The sequence below is a fragment of the Zingiber officinale genome, chromosome 9A (genome assembly GCF_018446385.1).
Source record: "Zingiber officinale cultivar Zhangliang chromosome 9A, Zo_v1.1, whole genome shotgun sequence".
Lineage (NCBI taxonomy): Eukaryota > Viridiplantae > Streptophyta > Magnoliopsida > Zingiberales > Zingiberaceae > Zingiber > Zingiber officinale.
The window spans coordinates 74,696,647-74,723,343 of NC_056002.1; the positions used below are offsets into that span (position 1 = coordinate 74,696,647).

Sequence of the window (26,697 nt, forward strand, 5' to 3'; positions counted from 1 at the left end):
AATTTTTAAGTTTAAATTTTTAAATTAATTTTTTAAGTTTTAAAGTTAAAATTTGAAATTAATTTTTAAGTTTAAAAGTAAAATTTTGAAATTAATTTTTTAAGTTTAAAATTAATTTTTAAATTTTGAATTAATTTTTAAGTTTAAATTTTGAAAATAATTTTTTTAGTTTTAAAATTAAAATTTGAAATTAATTTTTAAGTTTAAAAGTAAAATTTAGAAATTAATTTTTAAGTTTTAAAATTAAAATTTTGAAATTAATTTTTAAGTTTAATGTTAAAATTTTGTAATTAATTTTTTTTTTTAAATTAAAATTTTGAAGACTTATTCATCTCACCTGATCTATATTATCAATCAGGGAATCCTATGATTTTGTGAGATGAAATTGTATTGTTAATTATGGAGTTTTGGTTTGACTTGTGTTAGATTCAGATTTAGCTTTGGTTTCCACAAACAGGCAATCTTCGGATAAACTTCTAAGCTTGGTGAGTCACATGGACGTCATTAGAAGTAACCAACCTTTCGAGGTTTTCCGAATAGTCTTATCCACGGAGCTTAGTACTAAATCCTGGTCTAACTGGTTAGGATTCATTTAAGGGTAGCTTCGGTCAGTTCCACTTGGCCAAATGCACCAGATCGAAACCATATCTTTCTAGACATGCGATGCCCAAGTTTCCCTAACGTACTATCATCCAAAAACTTCACCAGTACCATGATTCAAGCTAAACTTGGTCTCTAATCCTAATTCCCCAGCCGGGTTAGTTTGTTTTGGAGGTGCCAGCTATTCTGGAGTCTCCCCCTGAATTATTGGCCATTAATTTAAATTTTGGATTTAGGTTTGTGTCGATTCCTTTTATAGTTATGGTTAACTTGATGATAATTTTGTTGATTTTTAAAGTGTTTAAATTTTGAATTTGATTTAGGTTTGTATTTTGGATTTTGGTTTGGTTTATTCGATTTTATATAATGTATTTTTTCTTTAGGTATATAATATTGATTAAGTCCTATTTGCGTGGTTAAGCACGCTTTCGGAACCCAAGCTAGATTGGTTGATTTGTATTGGGTTATTAATGATTTGAAGGTTTTATTTGAATTCGACTTATATCCTAGTCCGGTTTTATTATAGCATGCTTTTTGATTATTTAGGATTAAGCCTAGATTTTTTGATCTTGTTGTGAATTTTTCTAACATTTCTTTTAAATTGTTAATCTCATTTTTTAATGATAAATTCTCCTCCTCAAGTGTTAGATCTTGAGTTGGATTTGTATTTTCTTTTTGTTCCTTGAGGTTTTGATTTTCCTCAAGAAGTGATTTGTTTTCATTTTCTAGTTTAATCAATTACTATTTAAACATGAAATAATTCTAAAAAATTTTTTATTTAAATTAAAATCTACCTCATTCGGGTCTTCGGAAACGAGTACTGACTCGTGGCTTGTTTCGAGTTCAGACCCGTCTTCATCTTCCGACTCGTCTTCTGTTTCAGCTTCGCGGGGCATCAGTGCGAGGTGGCTCTGATGTTTCTGCTCTTCTTCCTCTGATTCGTTCGAGGAGTCGTCCCACGTTGCTTTGAGGGCCTTCTTTTTGGTTGACTTCGGTTTGTCAAACTTTAGTTTTGGGCATTCGTTCTTGTAGTGTCCCTTTTTATTGCAGCCAAAGCAAGTCACGTTCTTTTGTTCTGAGTGAGAGCTGATCTTTTGAAGGTCCTTTTTGCTGAAGCTCCTTTTTCTCCTGGTGAACATTTTTCTTACCAATTTCACCAGGTGTTCTTCGTCTTCGGAGTCTTGGTCGGAATCTTCTTCATATTCAGGCTTGCTCTTCTTTTCCTTGGACGAACCTGCAAATAAAGCTATACCTTTCTCGGCTCCAGCATTAGTTTGTTCATGTAATTCTAATTCACAGAAAAGCTCGTCTAATTTTAAATTAGAAAGATTTTTAGAAATCTTATAGGCATCTACGATTGATGCCCACAAACTATTACGTGGAAAAGCATTTAATGCATACCTTATTAAGTCTCTGTTTTCCATCTGGTGGCCTATCGCATGATGCCCGTTGAGGATGTCCTTGATCCTCGCGTGGAGCTGATTTGTCGTTTCACCTTCCTGCATTTTTATATTAAGAATTTTATTTAAGAGCAGGTCTCGTTTGGTTACCTTGGCGTCGCTCGTTCCCTCGTGCAGCTCGATCAATTTGTCCCACAGCTCTTTAGCGTTTTTGTGTGGACCGACTCTGTTTAGTTCTTCTCTTGTTAATCCGCACTGTAGAGTGTTGATCGCTTTATTTTTTGTTGACGCTTTTTTCTTCAAATCTGCTGTCCAGTCTTCAGGATCCCGTATATTCCCAGAGTTGTCCGCTGGAATTTTATAGGGTCTCGTGACGCTCATCCACTGGTCGAAGTCTGTTTTGAGGTAAACCTCCATGCGCTTCTTCCAGTACGAAAAATCGTCCCCGTTGAAGAGTGGAGGTCGTACTGTGCTGAAGCCTTCTTATTGGGACATCCTGTACACAAGTAAATAGCCAAAAAAAAAATCCCAAGACTTGGTCTTGGATTAGTAGTGCGGGAAAAGTAAAAAAAATCTAGATTGGTGTTGCAGCAATTTATATTTAATTGAAAAAAATATTAAAAAAAATAAACCAGTTTGGAATAAAGTGTAAAAGTGAAGACCAAAAAAAAATAAAAGGTTTCACCCCCAGTCTGATTGGTGGTTGCACCAAATCAGAGCGGTACTCGCTCTGATACCACTTGTAGGACCGTTAAATTCGATAGAGGGGGGTGAATATCGATTCGAAAATATCGAGTATAAGCGCAGCGGAAAAGTAAAGTAGACACAGGCTTTTTTACTTCGTTCGGAGCCTGTGACGACTCCTACTCGAAGGCCCGTACTCCTTGAGTACTTTCATTGGGCAATTCACAAGCAATTCGGATAATTACAATTTAAGTACAAAAAGATGCTAATGAAAAGAAAAATAAAGCTGTACCGACAGACAAGGAATTTAAAAGAGCAGGAATGTGTCGTCGGAGCTTTGTGAGCGTCGTTGGAGCGCAGAGCAGCAGAGCGAGTAATTCAGAGTTCTCAGATGTGAAAGATGATCATGAAGCTCCTGCCTGGGGCTTCTTTTATATGTTGCTCCGGGCGCCTGGATTCCTTCCGGGCGCCTGGAATGTGACGTAGCTGCTCAAACCGAGATGCTCCATATGGTGACGACTTGGCCTGGATATAATTTGCTTTCCGGGCGCCCGGATCCCTTCCGGCCGCCCGGACCTCCGGGCGCCCGGACCACCTTGTTCCAGAAAACTCCCTTTTCCTGCAAAACATAGTTAGTCCGAGGCAATATATATCCTGCAAAATAGATTGTTAGCACATTTATGAATTAGCACAAATAGTATGACTTAGATTCCGTCTTTCCGAGACCGGAATCTAGTCACGATCTCGACTTAGACATCCGAAATGGATCTAAGCCGGATCGACGCCTAATGTTCCCTTCCCGGGAATGCGTCCTCGTAGTCACTCCTCTCTAGTGACTTACCTCACTTACCTGCCAGACGTTCGATTAGCTCTTCGACCCGTCTGGACTTCTTGCCAGCTATTCGGTCAGCCCGTCGACCTAGCTGGACTTCTTGCCAAGCGTCCGGTCAGCCCGTCGACCCGTTTGGACTTCTTGCCAGCTATCCGGTCAGCCCGTCGACCTAGCTGGACTTCGTGCCAGACATCCGGTCAGCCCGTCGACCTGTCTGGACTTATCCTGCACACTCGATCAAAGTGTCAGACAACAACAAAACTAACTTAACCTATTTGTCATTCATCAAAACCTAGGTTAGACCGTTAGTGCTACCCTCACCAACACTTACAACCCTCCCACTTCGACGAGTCACTATCTCTGGCTGTGTATCATGTGTGACACATGTTGCAGTTTCTTGTGGTACTTCATCTTGTACTGTTGGTACTAAAGTAGACGTGTCCTCTCTAATTTCTTCTTGAACGATTTCACTCATGGGCGTATGGTTCATTACATAATCTTCTTCTAAAAATCGAGCATTGGTGCTAACAATGATCTTCTGATTTTTAGGATTATAAAACAAACCACCTTTCATTCCCTTTGGATATCCCACAAAGAGACAAACTTCTGTACGTGATTCCAACTTGTCAGTATCTCCCTTCAGCACATGTGCTGGACTACCCCATATCCAGATATGATTCAGACTAGACTTACGCCCATTCCATAATTCCATGGGAGTAGAAAGAACTGTTTTAGAAGGTACCATATTTAGAATGTACACTGCTGTTTCTAAAGCATATCCCCAAAACGAATTTGGTAATTTTGAATAACTCATCATCGATATAACCATTTCCATAAGAGTCCTATTCCTTCGTTCTGCCACACCATTCTGTTGGGGTGTACCAGGTGCAGTCAATTGGGATTGAATCCCAACTTCTGATAAGTAATTCATAAACTCTCCAAAGAGGTATTCACCACCACGGTCAGACCGTAGTGTCTTGATACTTTTACCAAGACGTTTCTCCACATCAGCCCTATATTATTTGAACTTGTCAAAGCATTTAGACTTGCGGTGCATCAGGTAAATGTATCCGTATCTTGAATAATCGTCTATAAAGGAGACGAAGTATTCATAACCACCTCTTGCCTGGATAGACATAGGACCACACAAATCAGAATGAACCTGTTCTAACGCATCTTTGGCTCTATACCCCTTGGCCTTAAAAGGTCTCTTGGTCATTTTACCTTCCAAGCAGGATTCGCATGTTGGAAAGTTTTCCAACTTTAATGAACCCAAGAGTCCATCGGCTACAAGCCTTTGAATCCTACTTAAGTTAATATGTCCAAACCTTAGATGCCAAAGATATGTTTGGTTCATTTCCGAAGGTTCATTTCTCTTATTTGAGTTAGAAGATGTGTTATTAATTTCCATATTTTGCTTTGTGGGAGAAATTGGATTTAAAGTGTATAAATTGCCAACTAATGCACCAGAACAGATAATCAACTTATTTCTCTTTAAAACGACATTGTTACTAAAAGAGACTGAATATCCATCCAAATACAGTTTATAAACTGAAATTAAATTCTTTCTAAAACTGGGTACATAAAGACAATTTCTTAAAATCAAATTTCCATTCCTATCAAAAGATAAGTAGACGTCTCTCACTGCAACAGCCGCCACCTTAGTAGCATTGCCCATGTAGACAGTTATCTCTCCATCAAATAGTCATCGGGTTTCCTGAAACCCCTGCAAAGAATTGCAGACATGATCAGTGGCTCCCGTATCTACACACCAGGTGCTGGTAGATAACACCGCTAAACATGTTTCAACTACTAGAGTATGAGATATACCTTTATTGTTCTGGTTCCTACGAGGACAGTCTACTTTCCAATGTCCAGACTGCTTGCAGATGAAGCACTTGCCCTTCGGCTTCTTCATTCCAGCTTTCTGTCCTATACTCTGAGGTTTATTCACCTTCTTTGCTGAAAAGACCTGTTTCTTCTTCTTCTTGCCTTTCGACTTAGAAGTAGAACCATTTTCAGTATAGTGAATCTGAGAACTGTGACGAAATATTCCTTCTGCTGCCTGTAGTTCTGTCAGAAGTTCCACCAACGTATACTCTCTTTTGTTCATGTTATAGTTCAGGCGGAATTGCTCAAAATTTTTGGGTAGCGTTTGGAGAATTATATCGACCTGGGTTTCCCTATCGATTTCTCCTCCAAGGACTTGTATTTCATTCAGATAAGCCATCATTTTGAGGATATGATCCCTTACGGGTGTCCCCTCAGACATGGTGGTTGTCATTAGCTTCCTCATTGCCTTGCCTAGCAGTCCGACTCTGGTGCCCAAAGAGTTCTTTGAGATTGTTCATTATATCATAAGCTATTGGTAAATCTTGATGCTGATGTTGCAATACATTTGACATAGATGCCAAAATGTAACCCCGCACCATCTCATCAGCTTTTACCCATTTCTTATAATACTCAATCTCCTCTGGGGTAGAGTCACCGTCAGGTGCATCAGGGCAAGCCTCAGTCAGTACAAACTTATAGCTTTCAGCAGTAAGAACAATGTCCAGGTTTCTTTTCCAATTAATATAGTTGGGACCAGTAAGTTTGTTCTCTTTCAGTATAATGGCTAGTGGGTTGAAAGTCATCCTAAGAATCACAAAAATAAACTTTGGTCAAGACTCTAAATTTAGAATAATATTGATTCCTCAAACAATAATATTTTAAATTAACCAACATCTCAAATCACTGTGAATATTGTATGCCATGTTAGTGTGGACGTATACAAATTCAACATTTGTAAGAGGAGGGTGTGACCCATTAATTTTATTATCTTGTCATCCTAACTTTATGACAAATAAAATTAATAGTTGGTTTCACTTTGGTCACACAATACAATAGCAATGACTCAGTTGGGGAGGACACTATTGAATGCGTCTAACTGTATACCATTACTTGATACTAAGTCCATTAAATAGGATTGTGCCCCTTCAGTTGGAGAAGATCACACGCTCCTAAATAATTTCCTTTAACCATCCATAAAAGGAAGTTTGATCTAGTGATCCGCAACAAACCCATCCGTTGTGGAGGGAGGCACTCAGAGCCAACACGCAAGCTTGTTGCATCACTTACAAACCAGTAATGGAGACCATGAGATTTATTAAAATCCCTCTCCCACTTAGTTATTTAAAAATGAGGATTTTAACCTATGCTAACATACATCACATGCATATAAACATCACAGTAAAAAAAACCAATAAATTTGGAAATTAATTTTCCAACTATTATGGCCTTTTCCATCACTGTCTTTGGTATGCTCCAACCCTAGCTGCTGCCATCTTTAGCCACCGACATCAGGTCGAGTTGTCGCATCCATCTTACTTCTTATTCCATTGTGTCTCTGGTGCTCCAAAAGTACCATGCCTTGCAAGAATCCGATCCGCAACAAAAATAGAATTTTACATATATCGATCCTATATTCCACGTGGGAATGTACATGTATTCTAGATCGAACAAAAATATAATTCTAAAAATAATACAGCTCCTGCTGTATTTTTACATACAATCATGCACACAAATAATGCCCTTGACATGTCCAAGGGTCCAATCACACACAATATCAATAAGCCATAATAGTTGGAGCCTGCAACCAAAGAGTTAGCACATCCTACTATTTTCCTGCCTAAATTATGTATGACATGTGCATAACCTATTTGAATTCTAAAAATAGACAGAGGCAAACCCTAGCTCTGATACCAATTGTTGGTTAATCCTAACAAAACATACCGGTTCCACTGTATAAAAATTTTTGTACAAGTGTCGAACCTTTCCTTAAATAACCTATTGTGTTCTTTAGAAGTTAAATTAGGAATCGGAGACGGAACTTAACATCATTGATTCCAAATTTAACTTATATATTCTTAATAGTTTAGATTTGAATCGCAAGTGGAACTTAACACTATTGATTCAAATCTACCTAGATTATTAATTCCATAAATATTAATTTCCAAAATTGGCTTCCAGGACTGCATGGCGAGGCACATGGCCTTCTTGGATATGGGAGCAACCACCACCGCCTAGGCAAAGCCTTTTAAGGAAAGCTAATTTTTATTTCCTTAAATAACTCTAGGTTAACTGAAAAGAACAATCGAATCACAAATTCGAAAAAGAAGAAAACACAAAATTAAAAAATAAATTCGATAAACTAGATCTAATTGCCTCTTGTATTTAGAATTCTTATAAAGAAAATAACTAGTATGATGCGGAAGAAAACTACTAGTTATACCTTCTCTTTGTAAGCTAATGACCTCAAGATCTTCTACCGATTTCCTCGCCTCGCCTTGGACGTCATGTGGGCGACGATCCTCCAAGATGAACACCACCCAAAAGAGTCCTTCTTCTTCCTCTAGAATTCGGCCACCACCACCAACAAGGAGAAGAGAGCAAAGGGAAAAGGAGAAAGGAGAAGGCCGGCCACCAAGAGATCACCCAAGCAAAAGAATAAGAGTTGTGTCTCATGAAGCACCCTCACCCCTTCTTTTATATTACTTTCCCAAGGCAAATAAGGAAAAACCTTTTACAAAAATAAAATCATCCAAGAGTTTTTCCTTTTCCCTTTTTATTTTTCCTTTTCTTTCCTCTTGATTGAATCAATCATCAATCAATGGTTAAGATCAATCCTATGTGGTTTAGGATTAAGCTTGGCCGGCCCCTTGCTTGGGCACCAAGCAAGGTGGCCGGCCACCATATTTAGGAAAGGAATAATATTTTTTTTATAAAATTTTACAAGAGAAAAAACTCTTATAAAATTTCACAAGCTCTCTTTCCTAAAGAAGGAGTTAAAAAAAAAGTTTCTAAAAATTAAAACCATGTTTTAAATTTAAAAACTCTCTTAAAAAATTTCCTTTTTTAACATGATGATAGAAAATTTTAATTTTAAAACTTATCTCTCTTTTTTTCTTAAACCATGAGGATGTTAAAAAAGGAAAGTTTTAAAACTTTTAAAACTCTCTATTAAAACATGTGGCCTAATTCAAATAAGGAAAGTTTTAAAAATTAAAATCTCTCTTTTAAAACTTATAGTTTTCAACAAAGAGAAGATTTAAAAAATTCAAAACACCCCTCCTATTTGAATTAATCTGGCCGGCCCCTACAAACTTGGTCACCAAGCTATAGGGCCGACCCCTATAAGAGGATGTGGTCGGCCATTGCTTGGTCACCAAGCAATGGTCCGACCCCTTCTTGAACACCGAGAAGAGCCTTACATTTGGATGGACTTGAGGCTTTAATGAGAAATTGGTTTTGGCCTTCCGATGAGCTTAAGTATCCCGTGCTCACCCTGAACACACAACTCAAGTTCATCGATAATAACTCATTCCACTATAGAGTTATTACCGCACTAGCGCACAAATCCCAAATTACATTATGGGCTCCTTCTTATCATGAGTGTGTTATTCTCCCTGTGTTTAAGATTACAAATGTCCACTAATTAAGTAAGTTACTGACAACTCACTTAATTAATATCTAGCTCCAAGAGTAGTACCACTCAACTTTATTGTCATGTCGGACTAGGTCCACCTACAGGGTTTAACATGGCAATCCTTATGAGCTCCTCTTGGGGACATTCTCAACCTAGATAACTAGGACACAGATTCCTTCTATAATCAACAATACACACTAGGCATATTGATTTATTGAGCTAAACCTCACCCTTTCATAAGTCAAAGAAATAAATATTAAATATATGTTCTTGTTATTATATTAGGATTAAGAGCACACACTTTCATAATAACTAAGGTCTAGTTCTTTTACTAAGTCAGTACAAAAAGAACATACCTAAATGATCCTACTCAATACACTTAAAGTGTATCAGTGTAATTTATTAGTCAAGATAAACTAATACTTAATTACACTACGACTATTCTGATGGTTTGTTCCTTTCCATCTTAGTCGCGAGCAACTGTTTATAATTTATAGAGAACCGACAACATGATCTTCTGAGTGTGACATCACACTCCATGTTATCTACTATATAAATTAATTGAACAATTACATTTAACTGATAAATACAAATATTGACCAATGTGATTCTTTTATTTCAACAAATAAATGTTTACAAAAGCTAGACTTTTAGTATACACTCTAACAAAAGGATGCGTCAAAATTATGATAGAAGAGTAGTCCCCCAGTTCTTTGGGGAGGGGGACCTGGTATGGAAGCAAATGAAGCCTGTGGGGGAAGTGACTAAGCTGTAGGACCGTTGCGGCCGGCTAGGAGGGGGTTGTTTGATATCCTGTAAAATCAAAAGAAAAACAACAACCCTTCCTCGAACTCTTTAAGCTAACACTTATATATATAAAGTAAGCCGATAAATTAAAAGCATAATGAAAAAGTGAGGCACAAGGATTTACTTGGTTACAACCGATGTGGTTATTAATCCATGGAAGATTAAGCTCACTAAAAACTCCTTCAGGCGGAGAAGCCTCGTACAATGTTGAAGCGCAGAAAACAGAAGCTCAACTCTAGACTAAAGCTTACAAGCGTTGGAATTACAATTCAGAGTTCGTTGAAAAGCTTCTGGACCAAGGCTATATTTATAGCCTTGGTCAGGGTGCCCCGAAGGGGTTCTGGGCGCCCTGGGGCGGATAATCTTTATCCCCCAATGATTAGATTGAGTCAAATCTTGATCCTGGTAAAAAATCTGGTCCAAGCACCCGGAAGGGTTCCGGGCGTCCCGGAGGGCTCCGGGTGCCCCAGATTGCTCCGGGCGCCCCGAGACCTCCTCTCTGGTTCAGTCCCGCCTCGATCTGGTTCTTCTCCTCCGGATCCGCTCTCTTGGGTGATCTCTGTCATCTGGAAAAGGGCTCACCCGAACCCAAGTTCCGGTCTTCTCGAGCAGCCTTCCGCTCCGGCTTCTCGTCCCTCGGAATCGCCGCGTGTTTCCTTCTCGTCCACCAGTGTACTCATCCGCAGTCTTCATCCCTCGATCGCACCCCGTGTCGACCTTCTCACTAGCTGCGTCTTCCACTCTAGATTTCGTCCCTTGGAACCACTGCACGCTTCCTTCTCATCCACCGGGGTACTCTTCTGCAGCACCTCGTCCCTCGGACGCACAGCGTGCCATCCTTCTCGCTAGCTGCGTCTTCCGCTCGAGTACCTGTGCTCCTAAGCTCCTGCACACTTAGACACAAGGTTAACTTGTTGATCACACCAAAATAACCTTGGGATTCCAACATAAGCTAGCACCCCAGTGGGACGGGTCTTATAAAATCATTAAGAAGATAGCTTCAAGTGCCTATTACTTGCAGGATGCCGGGGGTAGAAAACTAGACAGGCCTTGGAGCGCTAACTACCTGCAACCTTATCGTACTTAATTACTTCTCTCTTTTTATAAATGAGTTAAGAGGGAAAAACAGGGCTGGGCGAATCTAACATGCTCAGTCGGGGGTCTCCACTACTCATACATCGTATGATTCAATCGGATTGTGAGAACAGTTCATGTAAGTTTGGTTAATATTCAAGTGGAATTATAGCCGAAATATAGACAGAAATAGATGAAAACTGTTCAAATATATAGAGTGGAACTACTTGAACTCTGTAAAAACCTCATCAGGTATCTCTCCTAGAATCCAACGATGGTCTAAGAAATCCTCCGGGGGAGCAGCCAATAAATACCCTTATTTATATAATTGCCTGAGTGCCCCTGCAACCCCGTAAGCTATGGAGACCATAAAATGATCTCCTACTTGGGTGCCGAAGCCCGGGGAGTGCAAGTATTTCTCTCGGCTCACCCTTAGACGCTCTTGTTTGCCTGCCTTAGAAGCCTCCAGAGCACCAATATTAGCTAACAGAGCGGACTGAGCTGTGGATAATTATTGCCTGCATATTTTGAAGTTTGGTGGCTTGGGATTCTAAGTCTTTTCTCTGGTCCATGAGGAGCAAATCCTTAGACTGCAATTCTTTGATGCGCTGGTCCCGCTCTTGCTTATAGAGAACATCTGACTTAACCTTTTCGTCACAAAGGTGACTAATCTCTAACTAAGCTTCCTTCAAAGCTTGATCTTGAGCCGCGTTCGCTCTCTTTAAATTTTGTATTTCTGCCCTTAGTAGGTACCTGGCCAAGGCAGGATCAGATTGTTGGCACTCCAGCTCCTCTACCCGGTCCTTTAGCTCTTTGTTGTGTCAGTATAAAAGAAATGCCGTTTGATAAAATACCATAGATTCGGCAAAAGCCTAGGCCAGAAAGCAAGTATTTATGGAGCGTAATATGAAAGTTGTAAAAGATGATTAGAACTCACCTTCACAAACACCTCAAAAAACCTGTCTGTTTGGGCAAGTATAGGGTGATCTTACATTTGCTCGATACTTTCTTCCTAGCAGGTCGACAACTAACCTCTTATAGTAAAGCGGCTAGTCGGAGCACTGGTTTTGTCCCTTAGGCGTAGCTCGGAGGGCTTGGTGGTTCTATAATGGTGGTAGGAAAGATTTTGGGACTACGAAGGGCCAGCAGCTATTGCGCTGGGATTGGGGGGTTGTGAGTGAGGCTACTCTACCTGGGTGTCGCTGGTAGAAGGGTGAGTTGATGGACCTGCGGAGGTGTTAGGGGGATCAGGAAATGAGGAAGTAGGCGGCTGTGATAGGGATGGTTGTGCCGGAGTTGCAAAAGTATGGGGGGCACATGTGCTAGAGAAGGACCCACGGGAGTTGAGGATGGCTCTATGAAGATTTCTTCTTTAACAATCGGAGATTTCCTCGTGAGATTCCTGTCTAGGCCTTAGATCAGGGCACAAGACCGCATGGGAATTGAGGACTTGAAGTAGCCATTGAAGGTGGTCGGGAAGCCTAGGCCATGAATGGACTCTCGGGGACCTGAGCAGAACTGGTCCCTGAGACCTGAGTAGGATTGGTAAATCTACGTCGCGACCAGCGAGATAAAGGCTGGTCATCTGAGTCTGAATTCTCTGAAGGGGTTCGGGCCAACGGGATCAGTAGTAAAGGGCACGCGTGGGGCTGATCGGGGAATTGATCGAGGAGCAGATTGTGGAGATGTTGTTGCAGTTGACCCCGAGCAGGGGGCGGTATGATGCGACCTATGCAGTTTATCTCTTGATCGCTTAAAGGGAGGGGTTGGATCTCAGACGCACGGTTTAGGGTATTGGTGTAACACCCATAGGATCCCTAGCAATTTTATGAATTATTTTCCCATGATTAAAATAGGCTTTATGTAGATTTTTTGAAAATAAAAAGGAAATAGAATAAAAAAGAGGCATAATCAAGATTTGAACCTTGGACCTCTTGTTAGATGCATGTATGTGATAACCAGTAGCCCCAGCAGGTGTGTGCTGTTAGGAAAAGAAGGGAGATTGTAGTTAAGGTGAAGGCCCTTTCAGTTAGAAGGAGACTTAGAAGGAGATGTTTGAGTATTCTTATTCCTTCCCAATGAGAAGATGGTTTTGCCTTCTTCCTTCATTTTGGCATAATAAGATATAGGAAGGAAAATTTTCATTTTGTCTTCTCTCTTCCTCCTCCTTCCTTCCTCCACCGAACCCTAAAGCTCTCCTTTTCATTTTGCCGAATCCAAGCTAAGGGCTTCCTCTTTAGGAAAACTTCACAAGCAAGGTCCCTTCTCTTAGTAAATCAAGCGAGAGGATGTAAGTATTCCCTCACCTGCAGTACAAGTAGTTCTCGCATGCATTATGTTTAAAGGTTGTTTGAAAAACTTAGGGATTTCCTTGCAAGTTTCGGCCAAGATAAGGATTTGTGGTAACTTATGGTTGTCAAGTTTTCAATTTATGCTTCATGTAGTATTAAAAAGTCTAGAATCTCACCCTTGAGTTTTCGGCCAAGATTGAATATAAGGCTTGGAGCAAACTTTTGAAATCTAATCATACTTGTTTATGCTTCTTCATGATGTATGATCTCTTATATGTTCTTAGTTTAAGTTTTCATGCTACATGTTGTATTAAAAAGTTTAGAACCCTACCCTTAGGTTTCGGCCAAGATGGAATATAAGGCTTAGAGTAAAGTTTTAAAACCTAATCATGCTTGTTTATGTTTCTTCATGATGTATGATCTCTTATATGTTGTTAGTTCACTACAAAAAAAACTGCAAATGACAACACCCCTACGACAACGGTTTTAAGAGAAAGCGTTGCGTATTTGCTCAAAGACAACGATTTTTGCCAAAACCGTTGTCTTTGAACTCCCCATTAAATATAAAAGACAATAGTTTTAGCAAAACTGTTGTCATTGAGTGACTTTCATTTAAAACGACAACACTTTTTACAGCGGTTTTATAAACCGTTGTCTTTATCCGCGTTTTTAGCGGCTACAACAACAGTTTTGAAAAAATAGTTGTAATTGAATTTGGTCATTTCCCCCCTTCGCTGTTTTCCTTTCCCTCGCTGTTTTCTTTTCGGCGCCGTGTTTTCGCGTTCCCAAACCTAAGCCGCCATTTATCTTTCCCTCTCCTCATACGATGTTGTGCTCCTTCTCGTTTCCTGGTGAGCAGCGACATTCTCCAATGGGCTGCCGAAGATCCAGACACACGGGAGGGAGAAACCGGAGAACGGCATCTGCCATGACGACAGCGCGCCGGCGGTGAAGGCGCAGACCATCGACGAACTGCACTCCCTGTAGAAGAAGAGGTCGGCGCCGACCACCCCCATCAAGGACGGCGCGCAGTAGGGCAACGCTGCCTTCGCCACCATCTCAGAGGAGGAGCGCCAGAAGCTCCAGCTCCAATCCATCAGGTCAATATTTAATCTCCATCTTCTTGAGAACAAGAAGGTGGAATCCAATCTTTCTCCCGCGTTTCTTGTAATGAATTTGTGATGTGCGCAGTGATTCATTGGCGTCGCTGACGAGGGAGACAGGGTCGAAGGTGGTGAGGGGCGATCTGGCCAGGAAGGCGGAGGAGACCAAGGTTGCCGCCGAGCACCACCACTACTTGACGCCGACCATCAGCGTCAGCGACAGCGCCCTCAAGTTTACCCATGTCCTCTACAACCTCTCCCCGCCCGGTATCTGCTCTCATCTCCTCTTCATCACTCAAATCATCACATTTCATTCTCATTGAAAGAATCACGAATTCCTTGTAGAACTCTACGAGCAAGCCATAAAACATGAACATGGATCATTCATAACATCGACTGGAGCCTTGGCTACCTTGTCCGACACGAAGACTGGCCATTCGCTGAGGGACAAGCGCGTCATCAAGGATGAAACCACTGCCAATGAGCTTTGGTGGGGAAAGTAAGCCCACACAACTAATTCATGATCCTTCCATTGATGGTTCCTTCTCAAAATGTATGTGCACTATTCACGCAAAGGCTCACCGAACATAGAGATGGATGAGCACACCTTCCTGGTGAACAGGGAGAGGGTTGTCGATTACCTCAACTCTTTGGATAAGGTACACATGCACATCAAGTGTTTGATGTAATTCCTCATAGATCCTAATATGCCATCTGAATGATACAAGGTATTTGTGAATGACCAATTCCTCAACTGGGATCCCGAGCATCGAATCAAAGTTCAAATTGTCTCTGCAAGGGCCTATCATTCCCTATTCATGCACAACATGTAAGTGAAAAATACTACTAATAAGAATGCTAAACATGCTCTTCAATTCTATAGTTCAACAGTTATCCAGATAAGTCATCTTTGTGTTGGTTCTGTTGATCTCTAGTAGTGAATCATAGTTGTGTTAGTAGCAGGCTGGATCATACATATGCATATATTAGTGTTAGTGAGCTAACTAGCTCCTCTTTCTCTCCTTAATGCCAAGGGAAAACATGTAAACTAGAAGAAGAAAAACTCTCTTTTGCATGAAATAATTGGAAGGATCGCAGGTGCATCCGTCCTACGTCTGAAGAACTGGAGGATTTCAGTACTCCGGACTTCACAATTTACAATGCTGGCCAGTTTGCATGTAATCGATACACGCACTACATGACTACCTCCACCAGCATTGATCTTAATCTCGATAGGAAAGAAATCATCATCGTTGGCACACAGTATGCCAGGGAGATGAAGAAGGGTTTGTTCGGTGTGATGCACTATCTAATGCCTAAAAGAAACATTCTCTCCCTGCACTCTAGCAACAATATGGGCAAAGATGGTGATGTTGCCCTCTTCTTTGGACTATCAGGTAAGTGTTGGTCGGACGAGATTCTGGCGCATCACTTGCCCATTGATGGATTGCCGAAGTCACAGATTTAGGTGAATCTTTCATCTGACTGAATACGTCATGGGCAATTGCATTTTCTGCCGATTTGTGACAACTCTCCTAGAATTGTTCTGACTGCGGGAAAATATAAAAAAGTTTCGTAGATGCTTCATGGTTTCTCATGCAGCTATGAGAGCCCTTCATTTTGGTTAGAAGTTGAGCCATTCAGATTTGACTCTTGCATTACTGCACATTTGTTTTTTTTTCTCATATGATATCTTGCAAGGAAAAGAAAAGGAAAATATGAGTGAGGTTAGATAGGAGGATATTGAAAGGCATAGTACACTCCTAGTCCTACAATTGGGCAACCTACTTATCCAAGCAAACAAAGAAACAAGTTTGGGATGAGAGGAAAAAAAGGTAGATAGGAAAGGTAAGATGCTCCCGACTCGTTCAGTGAGTTCAAGCTGCGGTTTTCGGGTTGTTGAATTGGTTGGTTGGTCTGGTTCACAACAACTTTGGTATGCACAATCTTGGGAACAAAAGAATCAGTCTTTAAGCTTGTGACTTGCTAAACATGTTTTTGCGTTCTCTTTATTTATTTATTTATTTTCCTTGAGTTATTGCGATGCTGCTTTGAAATAGTTCAAATTTGCCTTCCTGGAGAATGTCTTTAATGACTTGCTCTTTGGATCTCCAAGCTGATTAACTTGTTTGCATCCACTGATCAACCTCGATTTTTTTTAACTTTCAAAATGATCTCAATTATAAAAATAGGATTTTTCTTAAATTTGTCTTTTCCTCAGATGGAGTTAAATGAGTACAATGGCATGAGAAAGGTTCCGCCTCTTTAGAGCATCTAAACTGACACAAAGTGTGCGCGGTGGAGTCCAAGTTGTTTTGGGAGGCATGCACACCCTTTGAGACAAGTGTTCTCTCACCACCTCCATGAGCTCTAACTCAAGCCACTTGGCTCCATCTGACAGCAGCACTCTTTAACCATGGTTAAGAGTTGAACAAATCCATCCATTTATGAGTTGTCACTGTAAATCCATGGTCAAGCTGAAACCACCCCCCTTCCTCTCCTATATATGCACTCACAAACATCCTCCTTCAATTATTTCACTTATGCTTTTGTGATGGATCTATTTATTGCAGATCAATTTGCAGCTCCTGGAAACTTGTTACTTGCAAAATGGAAAAGCATATTGTGCCTACCAGGTCTCAAAGGTAATGCAATCTGGAAAATGGCACAGAAAATTGCATGAATATTTTGTTTAAAGATGTTAATGGATGTAATGCGCTTTGCATGGATTCTATTGATCTTGGATGATAGTTCACTTAAATAATGTTAGCTGCATGCAGTGCTAATTATTTAATAAACTATGCTAAGCTAGGTATCACTGCTCCTAGTAGATTCCATATACTGTTATTCTCTAATAAACACCTCTTTTTGTTTCCTTCATTTGGTTTGTTTCTGCCTTCTATGCACTACAGATTGGTTAATTACATTCTCCTTTTGGAATTCTGGAATTTGATAAGTTTTGTTAAATTTTCTCTTGCAGGTCGGGCAATTCGTGAGGCTTGAGTTTTTTTTATGCAAGAAGTGAGCTTTGTTAGGATGTAGCTTGCCTTGCTAATTTGTAAATTAAAAGTCATATGGAGAACAACAAATGGAAAATATGTTATTTAATGTATATGGAGAGTAATGGAAAACATGTGTATTTTGATGAGTAACAACTCATTTTGTATATTTTGTATATGTGGCTACAAGATGAATTATATATGGATGTTTATTTTGGATTTAATGTAGTAAATATTTAGTTTTGTATTGGTGGTTTGCTTAGTAAAATAAGATTGGTTGTTTGGTATTAATGAACATTAAAGACAACAATTAAAAATGTTGTAAAAACTAGGAAAATCACAACGAATTTTTTTTGTAAAAAGTGATAAAAGACAACGGTTTTATCCGTTGTAAAATATATTAAAACTGTTGTAAAAAAATAAAACGTGTCAAATATTATCTACCACAACAGTTTATATCTGTTGTAAAAAATGTCTATAATAACGGTTTATTTCTGTTGTTGAAATTATCTACCACAACAGCTTTAAAACGTTGTTGTATCCTTCGTAGCCAAATTTTGGGCATATAAACAAAAACGGATAAAAACCATTGTCAAATGTCTACAAAGACAACGGATTCAAAACAGTTTTCGTAGGGCAATACATTCTACAACACCCTCAGTTATAATAGTTTTTTGACCCTACGACAACGAATAATATCCGTTGTCGTTTGCAATATTTGTTGTAGTGGTTTAAGTTTTCATGCTACATGTTGTATTAAAAAGTTTAGAACCCTACCTTTAGGTTTCGGCCAAGATGGAATATGAGGCTTAGAGCAAAGTTTTGAAATCTAATCATACTTGTTTATGCTTCTTCATGATGTATGATCTCTTATATGTTGTTAGTTTAAGTTTTCATGCTACATGTCGTATTAAAAAGTTTAGAACCCTACCCTTAGGTTTCGACCAAGATGGAATATAAGGCTTAGAGCAAAGTTTTAAAACCTAATCATGCTTGTTTATGCTTCTTCATGATGTATGATCTCTTATATGTTGTTAGTTTAAGTTTTCATGCTACATGTTGTATTAAAAAGTTTAGAACCCTACCTTTAGGTTTCGGTCAAGATGGAACATAAGGCTTAGAGCAAAGTTTTGAAATCTAATCATGCTTGTTTATGCTTCTTCATGATGAATGATTCTCTTATATGCTGTTAGTTTAAGTTTTCATGCTACATGTTGTACCAAAAAGTTTAGAACCCTACCTTTAGGTTTCGGCCAAGATGGAATATAAGGCTTAGAGCAAAGTTTGAAATCTAATCATGCTTGTTTATGCTTCTTCATAATGTATGATCTCTTATATGTTGTAGTTTAAGTTTTCATGCTTCTTGTTGTACTAAAAGTTTAAGAACCTTACCCCACTACAAAAAAACCAATGTTTTAGAACCGGTCTTCTAAGAGCGTTTGATTAACCACTCTAAATATGTGTAGCAACAAGAGTGGTTAAATGAAACCGCTTGTAAAATGTAAGAGTAATAGGAGCAGTTGGAAAACCGATCCAGTTGATTAATTGCAACATCGATTATTTAAAACCATTTTGAACGTCATGAAATTTATGAGCGGTTTTATAAACCAATTCAATTTTTTATTTGGCAGAGGTTTATTAGACTTTTTAAAGTGGTCAACAAAACCGTTTCTACAAAGTCACATATATTTTTTTAACCTAGGGTCTTTTGCCTATTATTAATATTTAAATTTCCTCAATTTTTAACCCTACTCCCCACATACACACAACAAATCCTGAATCATTCTCCTTACTCCTTAAAAATCCAACATTCTGATCGAGATACTTAGAAAAAATAACAATCCAATTTCTGCGCCATTGTTGGCTTCTCTGTCACCGGAAATTAATACGCATGGAATCCATCTTCTAATTTTATTAAAAAATTATTTTATAGATAACAATACAAACTGTCGATTGATTCGGTGAAGTCCAAAATTAAATTACGTTAATATCCTTTTTTATTTTCATACATAAAATAATTTTAAAGCTTATTAATAATTTTATCTTCTTATCTTTATCAAAATTTTTATAAAATAAATACACGCAACATGTGTATTTCATTAATCAAAATGTGAGATGAGTTACCTACTTTAATTAATGAAATAAATAAAATAAACAATCGATGCATATAATTGAAACATACTAAGTAAATATGAGAAAGGGAACAAATAAAATTTTTGATATATTACTAAAATAGATTTAAAACTATAATTTACAATTCCATTAATTAAATTGTATACCGAATAAAAACTAACTTAAATTTTAATGTGAGTCAGGTTGGTTATTCTCTCTCTTTTTTTATGAAACAGGTTGGCTATTCTCTCGCAAGAGGGCAAAGTTGTGTGCGACTGTAGCCTTTATGCGGGCAACACGATTCGAAAGAGAGTAGAGCAAGCGACAGTGTCGACCGGCAATTCCTCATCGTAAGCCTTTCTCCTCTATTTCTCCTCTTTGTTCTTATTCTTCCACTGAATTAGGCCGGCTTGCGCCGAGATCGCAAGTTAATCCATAATCGATAGTTTCCCATTTTATCAATTCTCAATTTCAATTATAAACTAACCATCAAAACCATTTGCAGGAAAATGATCCGTATATATTTTAAAAATCATAAAATAAAAGTGTTAACTAAACAATTCATTTCACGCATTTTTATCTAAATACTCATTATAATAACTCATTATCAATCTTATCATTGTCTATATTATAAAATATAATCATATTTTATTTATATAAATGGATACAATGTAAAATTTGCTCGTTGGTGAATTATTTTAAGAAAGAATAAAATTCCTATACTTGCGCAATTTTAATATGGTTCACCAAGATTCTAACCATAAAATTTTACCAAAATAGAAACTAAAATACCATGTTTATTGGCTATGAAAGGGCTCCCCTTTTTTTATCGCTCACATTATTTTGCTATTTTTTTTTCCCGTGATTCCCGCTTTTATTTTCTAGAACCCTAAACTTACCTATCTAATGTATTGCTATATATTGCTTCATCTACTCATCTCCTTTTACCGATACTTCTCAGGAGAACATTACAACTAATTTTGATTCTTGGAGGTAATTTTTTGCTTGAAGTGTATATATATATATATATATATTTGAATCTAGTTTCTAGAATTTTGGGTGCCTGTCCCAGACTATATTATCATTTTAGGCGTGATTAATTTTTATTTTCGTGGTTTAAAGATGTTGATATCTCGTTATGTTTTTTACTATCTTTTGTTAGCTTTTATTTATTGTCGTCATTTTACAGATAAAGTTGTTTGATCTTAATTTTCTGGCCTTTTTTTTGAAATTGTCAAAATTTAAAGATATAAAATCTGGAAAAGAGTTTGAATTTGCAACATAAATATGAGTATGTAATCATCTTTTGAAAAATGTTACACACTTGTTGTCTATTTCTTGTAGGAATTGCTTTACTTTGAAAATGGTGAACAAAAGAATTCAAAAGTTGCTTCAAAATGCCATAGGACGATCTAGAAGAGAAGAATCAAATAATAGAGGATTAAATGGTGAAAATGAACCACAAGATGTACCACTGTCGCACTCTCCATCGGAAACACAAAATGTTGAATTGGACTTACAACACAATGTTGAGCATAATGAGGGAGGTTAGAATTTTTTTAGGGATATGAATAGCTAATTGAATTTACAATGATGTAACATTATGTTTTTTAATGAATTAATATTATGTTTTAAATACTTTTTTAGGTTCATCTCAAAGGAGCCAAAATACATGGGGTAGGATAGTGATGAGGTCGGGATGTTCATTCATTAGGTCCCAATGACTTACTAGTTGTAAGATTTAATGAAAGGGGTCAACCTTATGGAGAAATGCAACCCACGCTTTCAAATTGTGGGAACGATTGCTCGAAATGGAAATTTGTTACCCCTTAGTTTTCTAGACTGGAGGAAAATATCTAAAAATCATTTGGATCTTGCATGGGGATCTATAATTGTAAGTTGAGAATCTTTTAGTTCCAAATTTCAATTAGAAATTAATATAATTTGTTTAATATTCCTAGGAACATTTTTGTATCCCTACTTGCCACAAAAAAATTGTGATGCAAATGATGGGAGTTGCATGGAGGCGATGGAGGGCCGAAGTCAAGGCAACGTCTTATGACCCAAATATTTCTTTAGATGAGCTCTTGCAAATTCGTCCTGTCCCTCATAAGCTGACACTCGAGGTTTGGAAAACTTTATGTGACTATTGGAAGAAAAATGAGGTAGTAATAATAAATTTATTATTTTGTATATATAGATGGGTATATATGATGCATTTTTGTTAACCTATTGCAGAGGATGTCAAAAATTAATAGAGAAAATGCTCATAAAAAAGAAAAATTCATGCATAAGGACGCATAAGTATTCCAACATTGGAAGATAAATTTGTAAGCATTATATATAATGATTGTTTTTATAAGTTCTATATGATTTTTAATTCACAACTTCTATATTTTTAGGGTCGGGATTTAAAGTATTGATTAAAGTGAATAGATTATAGTTGGTGTTAGTTAAGTTTGATGGCGCAATTTGTTGATTAGTTTCAGGAAAATGGTGTAAAACTTACTCGTATTGAAATATTAGAATTAAGTTGTCATAGTAAAAAGAAAGGAAGGCCTCCTATTGCTGATGAAGCTATACAACATGAGGTAAGAATTCTGTTTCAATTTTTTAAAATGACTTGTCAATATTTTTGTAATGTTATTCACAATTTTTGTGTCAGGCTTTATTGAATGAGGTTGTGAAACACCATCTCTAAGATATGCCGGAGGGAACAGATCCAAGACAAGTGCATGAGCAAGCATTTCAGTAATGAGCACATTTAATTTTTGCTAAAGTTATAACTTTTATGATACTAATTATTTTTTATGCAGTGAGGTGTTCGGGCCTGGGCATTCTGGGCGAGTTCGATGTTTAGGAGCTGGTGCACTGCCTAGCCAAGTTTTTCCTGACCAATATAAGCGTAGCCATTGCCAAGGATATGACACTACTTCGGATGCCACAGAAAAGTTCAAGGAAATGAAAGAAAAGAATAAAAGAAATGGAAGCTAGGGAGGCAGAGCGAGAAGCACGACTACCAGTAGAAATGGAAGCGCGTGAAGCATAAAGAAAAACCGAAATGGAGCAATCGATGAGGCGGATGCAGGAACAACAATTCCAAAATTTTATCCGTATTATGCAAAGTATGATGGTTGGAACTGCTGGGGGATCTCAAGGGCTCGAAACGTTACCGGGACAGGTATTAGCATGTTTGATGTTAACAAATGAGTTATTACAAATTATTTGTATAAATGCATGATGTAAAACCTGCTTTCTTTTGTAGATGGCAAGTATGATGGCAGAAATCATGCAACAATATATGAGTATTCCATCAAACGCTCAAGAAAATATCCGTAGACCTCCTCCATAAGAGAAATCGAATGGTAACAGCTAGAATTTGAGAAAAAGATATTTTGATTTATATTAGGGTGGGAAATAAATAATAAGTTTTTAGATGAATAATATGCTATTTTGATTGACAACGATTATTTGTAAGGATTATGCATTGAATTTTATGATGGAATGCCATTGTTTTTTTTTCATATATTTATTATGTTGAGTTATGGAATGATTTATAAAGAAACATAAATGGTTTTTTTAAAAATAAAAAATAAAAAATCTGCCATCTACAAAAGACCATTCCAAAAAATTAAAAAAATTGATATTAAACCATTCCAAAATTACAAAAAACCGCTTCGAAATACGACTTTCAAGAGCAGTTACGAAATCGTTCCACATGAACACATATAGAAGCAGTGAATAGAAGCACTCTTGCAACCCACATTTAGGAGCGGTTATTATGTGCTCCTGATATGTGCAAACAAAAGCGGTTTCATAAACCGCTCCTAGTTTTCACCTTCTATAGCGGTTTAAAAACCATGGCAATATCCATGTTTCACAATCGGTTGGTCAACCGATTCAACATCCTCACTTGCAAAATCGGTTAACAACCGTACAATTGAGGATATATTAGAGTGATTTTTAACCGGTGGAAAAACTAACATTTTAGAGCGGTTAGGACAACATTTACCACTGCTTTTATCTTCCGCTCTAACTAGGCCTAGCAACGGTGGAAACAAGTTTGCTTGCCAAACCGTTGCAATATTTATAGCAACGGTGGAAAACCGCTCCTACAAGTCAAATAAACCGATCCTATAGCTTCTTTTTTTTGTAGTGCCCTTAGGGTTCTGCCAAGATTGAATGAAAGGTTTAGGGAAAAGTTTTAAAACCTAACTATGCTTATTTATGTTTCCTCATGATGTATGATTCTTGATATATGGTTAGTTTAAGTTTCCATGCTTCATGTTGGGTTAAAAACCTCTCGGCGTGACCGAGCATAACCTCCCCCATGTCTTGGCCATTTGCACTAATGGCTAGTGGCCACCCGTGATTTACCTCCTCCGTGTTGGCCTAGGGACGGGTTGGCGGGGGCGCTGGGGGCGAGCGAATCGCCTTTTGCCACATGTTGGGTTAAAAACCTAGAATCTTACCTCTAGGTTTTGGCTAAGTTATGATTTAGGTTTTGTAGGAAGATCAAAACCCTAACCATGCATGATAATGACTTCTTATGATGTGATATGGATTTTATGTCACCATGTTATATGTTATGTACACTTGTGCCATCGTGTTATGTTTCTCTATGATATGCTAAATGTTATGTGCACTTATGCCATCATGTATGTTTTCTCTAGGAAATGCTATATGTTATGTGCACTTTATGTCATTATGTTATGCAAGGCTTATGTATGATGAAAAGCCTAAGAGATGCTTCCCTTAAGTTGGGACTAAGAGCACTCTTCATGATATAACAAGAATATGATATGCCATGATATGACAAGAACATGATATGCTATGATATGATATGAAACATGATATGTTATTTTACTTTGTATGGCTTGTACCGGGGATGGACTCCTAAGTTGCCCCTAGGTCGATGGTCAAAGAAACGGACCTAGTAAGGGATGGGCTCCTACGTGCCCCTAGGTCGATGGTCAAGGAAACAAGCCTAGTTCCTAATAGGTTTGGGATTAGCTACCTCGGATCTATTTAGGATGCGCGCAAATTCATATATGTGGTACAAAACCGGGCCCTCATGATGAGATCATGTTTAAGTATTTATATGACATATATGTTTTCAAAGGACATCTTGCATATGCTCATTTCATGATACATGTTTTCAAAAGGACATCTTGCATATACCTATTCATGCTAAATGTTTTCTTTATGTTTTAGTAAGATGCTTTTTGAAAAATATGTCTATGATGCCTAGATGATCATGCTACTACTTTATGTATGAGCTCTCACATGCTGTGTTATGATTTATTTACATGAGTATGACTCTACTTTATGCTAGCATGCAAAGTTATATCTGGATGTTGGTTAAATGAGCATGTCACCACTTTATGTTTAGATGCATGATTTATGTTTCGTGAGTAGGAAAGAATCTTACTAAGCTTATGTGCTTATAGTTTAGTTCCCTTGTACTGCAGATAGAGGAAAAGAATGGTTGAACTAAAAGGGAGCAGCAGGAAGGACAAGAATGTGTGTGGCAGTGCATGGTGGAATAGATATACTTATTGCTTATATATTCTAAAACTTTACGTGTGATCTTATTTTGCTACATAACATTTGATGGATGATACTTATTAGTAGTTACCCACTATGAACTTATGTTTTCATGTTCACATGATATGTTTGGATATATGCTCTATGATAATGGACATGCTTTTATGATAACATGATTATATGCTTTAGTTAGTCTAGTTTGTTTCAAAGGAAAGAAAAAAAAGATTTATTTACTTCCGCTCCCTTATATGCATGTATGTATGTTTCAAGTAACCCCGTCCTTTCCCCCTTTCGGAGTGGTGGAGAGGGCAGGCGTTACAATTGGCTGCATAAAGAATATCATAGTTAGAGTGGCATGACGAAGATAAGATAGGAGAAGTGATGTGCTTAAATATTATGATCGTTTATGCATACTTTAACACACATTCACTTGATTTATACGTATATATTCTTTGCATGATCATCTCTTTTATCATGTACTCATCCTAAATACTCTTTTGTTCAGATATCTACTCTTTGTTTGGTTTTGTGTTGACAGGGACAACTTTCGGAGAAAAAACGGTGATTGTTGACGCACCAAAAAGAGGCAGAGAACACGGTCGTGCAACCTCGCACGACCGTGTGGCCAAACAGAAGAAGAGAAGTGCATGACCGTGCAACTCTTGCACGACCGTGCGGCCAAACAGAGAAGGATCAGAGCATGGTCGTGCAATCTTACACGGTCGTGCCTCCCATAACCGCATCCAAGCAGTGCACTGCCGTGCAATCCTGCACGACCATGTCCCAGGAACTGAGCCCCAGATCCACACGGTCGTGCAGCGCAGCTAGAAGTAGAAGAAGGCACGACCATGCCACACCTGCACGGTCGTGCCGCCGCAGTCGTGCCCTAGCCTATAAATAGTTTTTTAACCCTTCTATTCAAGGGGGAGAGCCGGGGAAGCAAGTCGTCGAAGGAAGAATCATCTTGGTGCCATTCCACATTGTCCAGGACCTCTGTCCAGTGATCCTTCATCATCACATCAACTCAGAAGCAAAGGATTAGATCCGAAGATCACTCATTGTCGTTGGATAAGCATACTTTCTCTTTCTCTCTTCTTGTTTGAGAATTGTATGCCTAATAACATTATGTCTTCGGGTTTTTCTCCGACGTCTATGGAGTAGATTCCTTGTTCTAAGATTAGGGAGTAGTTATGGGTTGGTTTTGATGTAACACTCATATTTATGCCTCTATTCATTGGATGATTTTGCTTGCATTGTTTCAACTATTATGCATGCTTGCTGCGTATTATTTGATTGTGTAGGAATTGCTAATCTCTTAGAGAGAGTATCTTAGATTGTACACCCGAGGGGCCCTAGTGACAGGGGTAACCCGTTCACAGACATCAAGGGTACTCCCTTTAAAGGAGAGGCAATTTCTCCACAAGGAAGTAAGAGACCAAGCTAAGCTCCTTATTTCTATCCTTAATGACACCAATTAGAGTTGTGTTCTTGTGATCTACCAAGGTGCCCTAGTGACAGGGGTTAACCGTAACAAGATTTCATAGGGATCTTCTCTATTTGGTACTTAAGGATAGTTGTTTTAGCTTCCGGCGAATGCATGTTGATGGACAATGAGTAAAGGATATAATGTGATACATCAATACCACCATAATGAAACTGATCTCCTAGAACTCTTCACGAACCAAGTTAATTACTTCTTCTTCGCTAGTTCTCATTTCTGCTTCCTAATCTCTTTTCTTTAGATAAGTTACAACCATCGGTAGATTGGTTAATCCTAAGTG

The 26,697-nt window shown here is 38.2% G+C and overlaps 1 pseudogene; it reads left to right on the plus strand.

The window, feature by feature from the left end:
- LOC122019272 overlaps positions 1-15,726 on the plus strand; it is a 123,820-nt pseudogene extending 108,094 nt beyond the window's left edge.
- Positions 15,727-26,697: the final 10,971 nt, after the last annotated feature.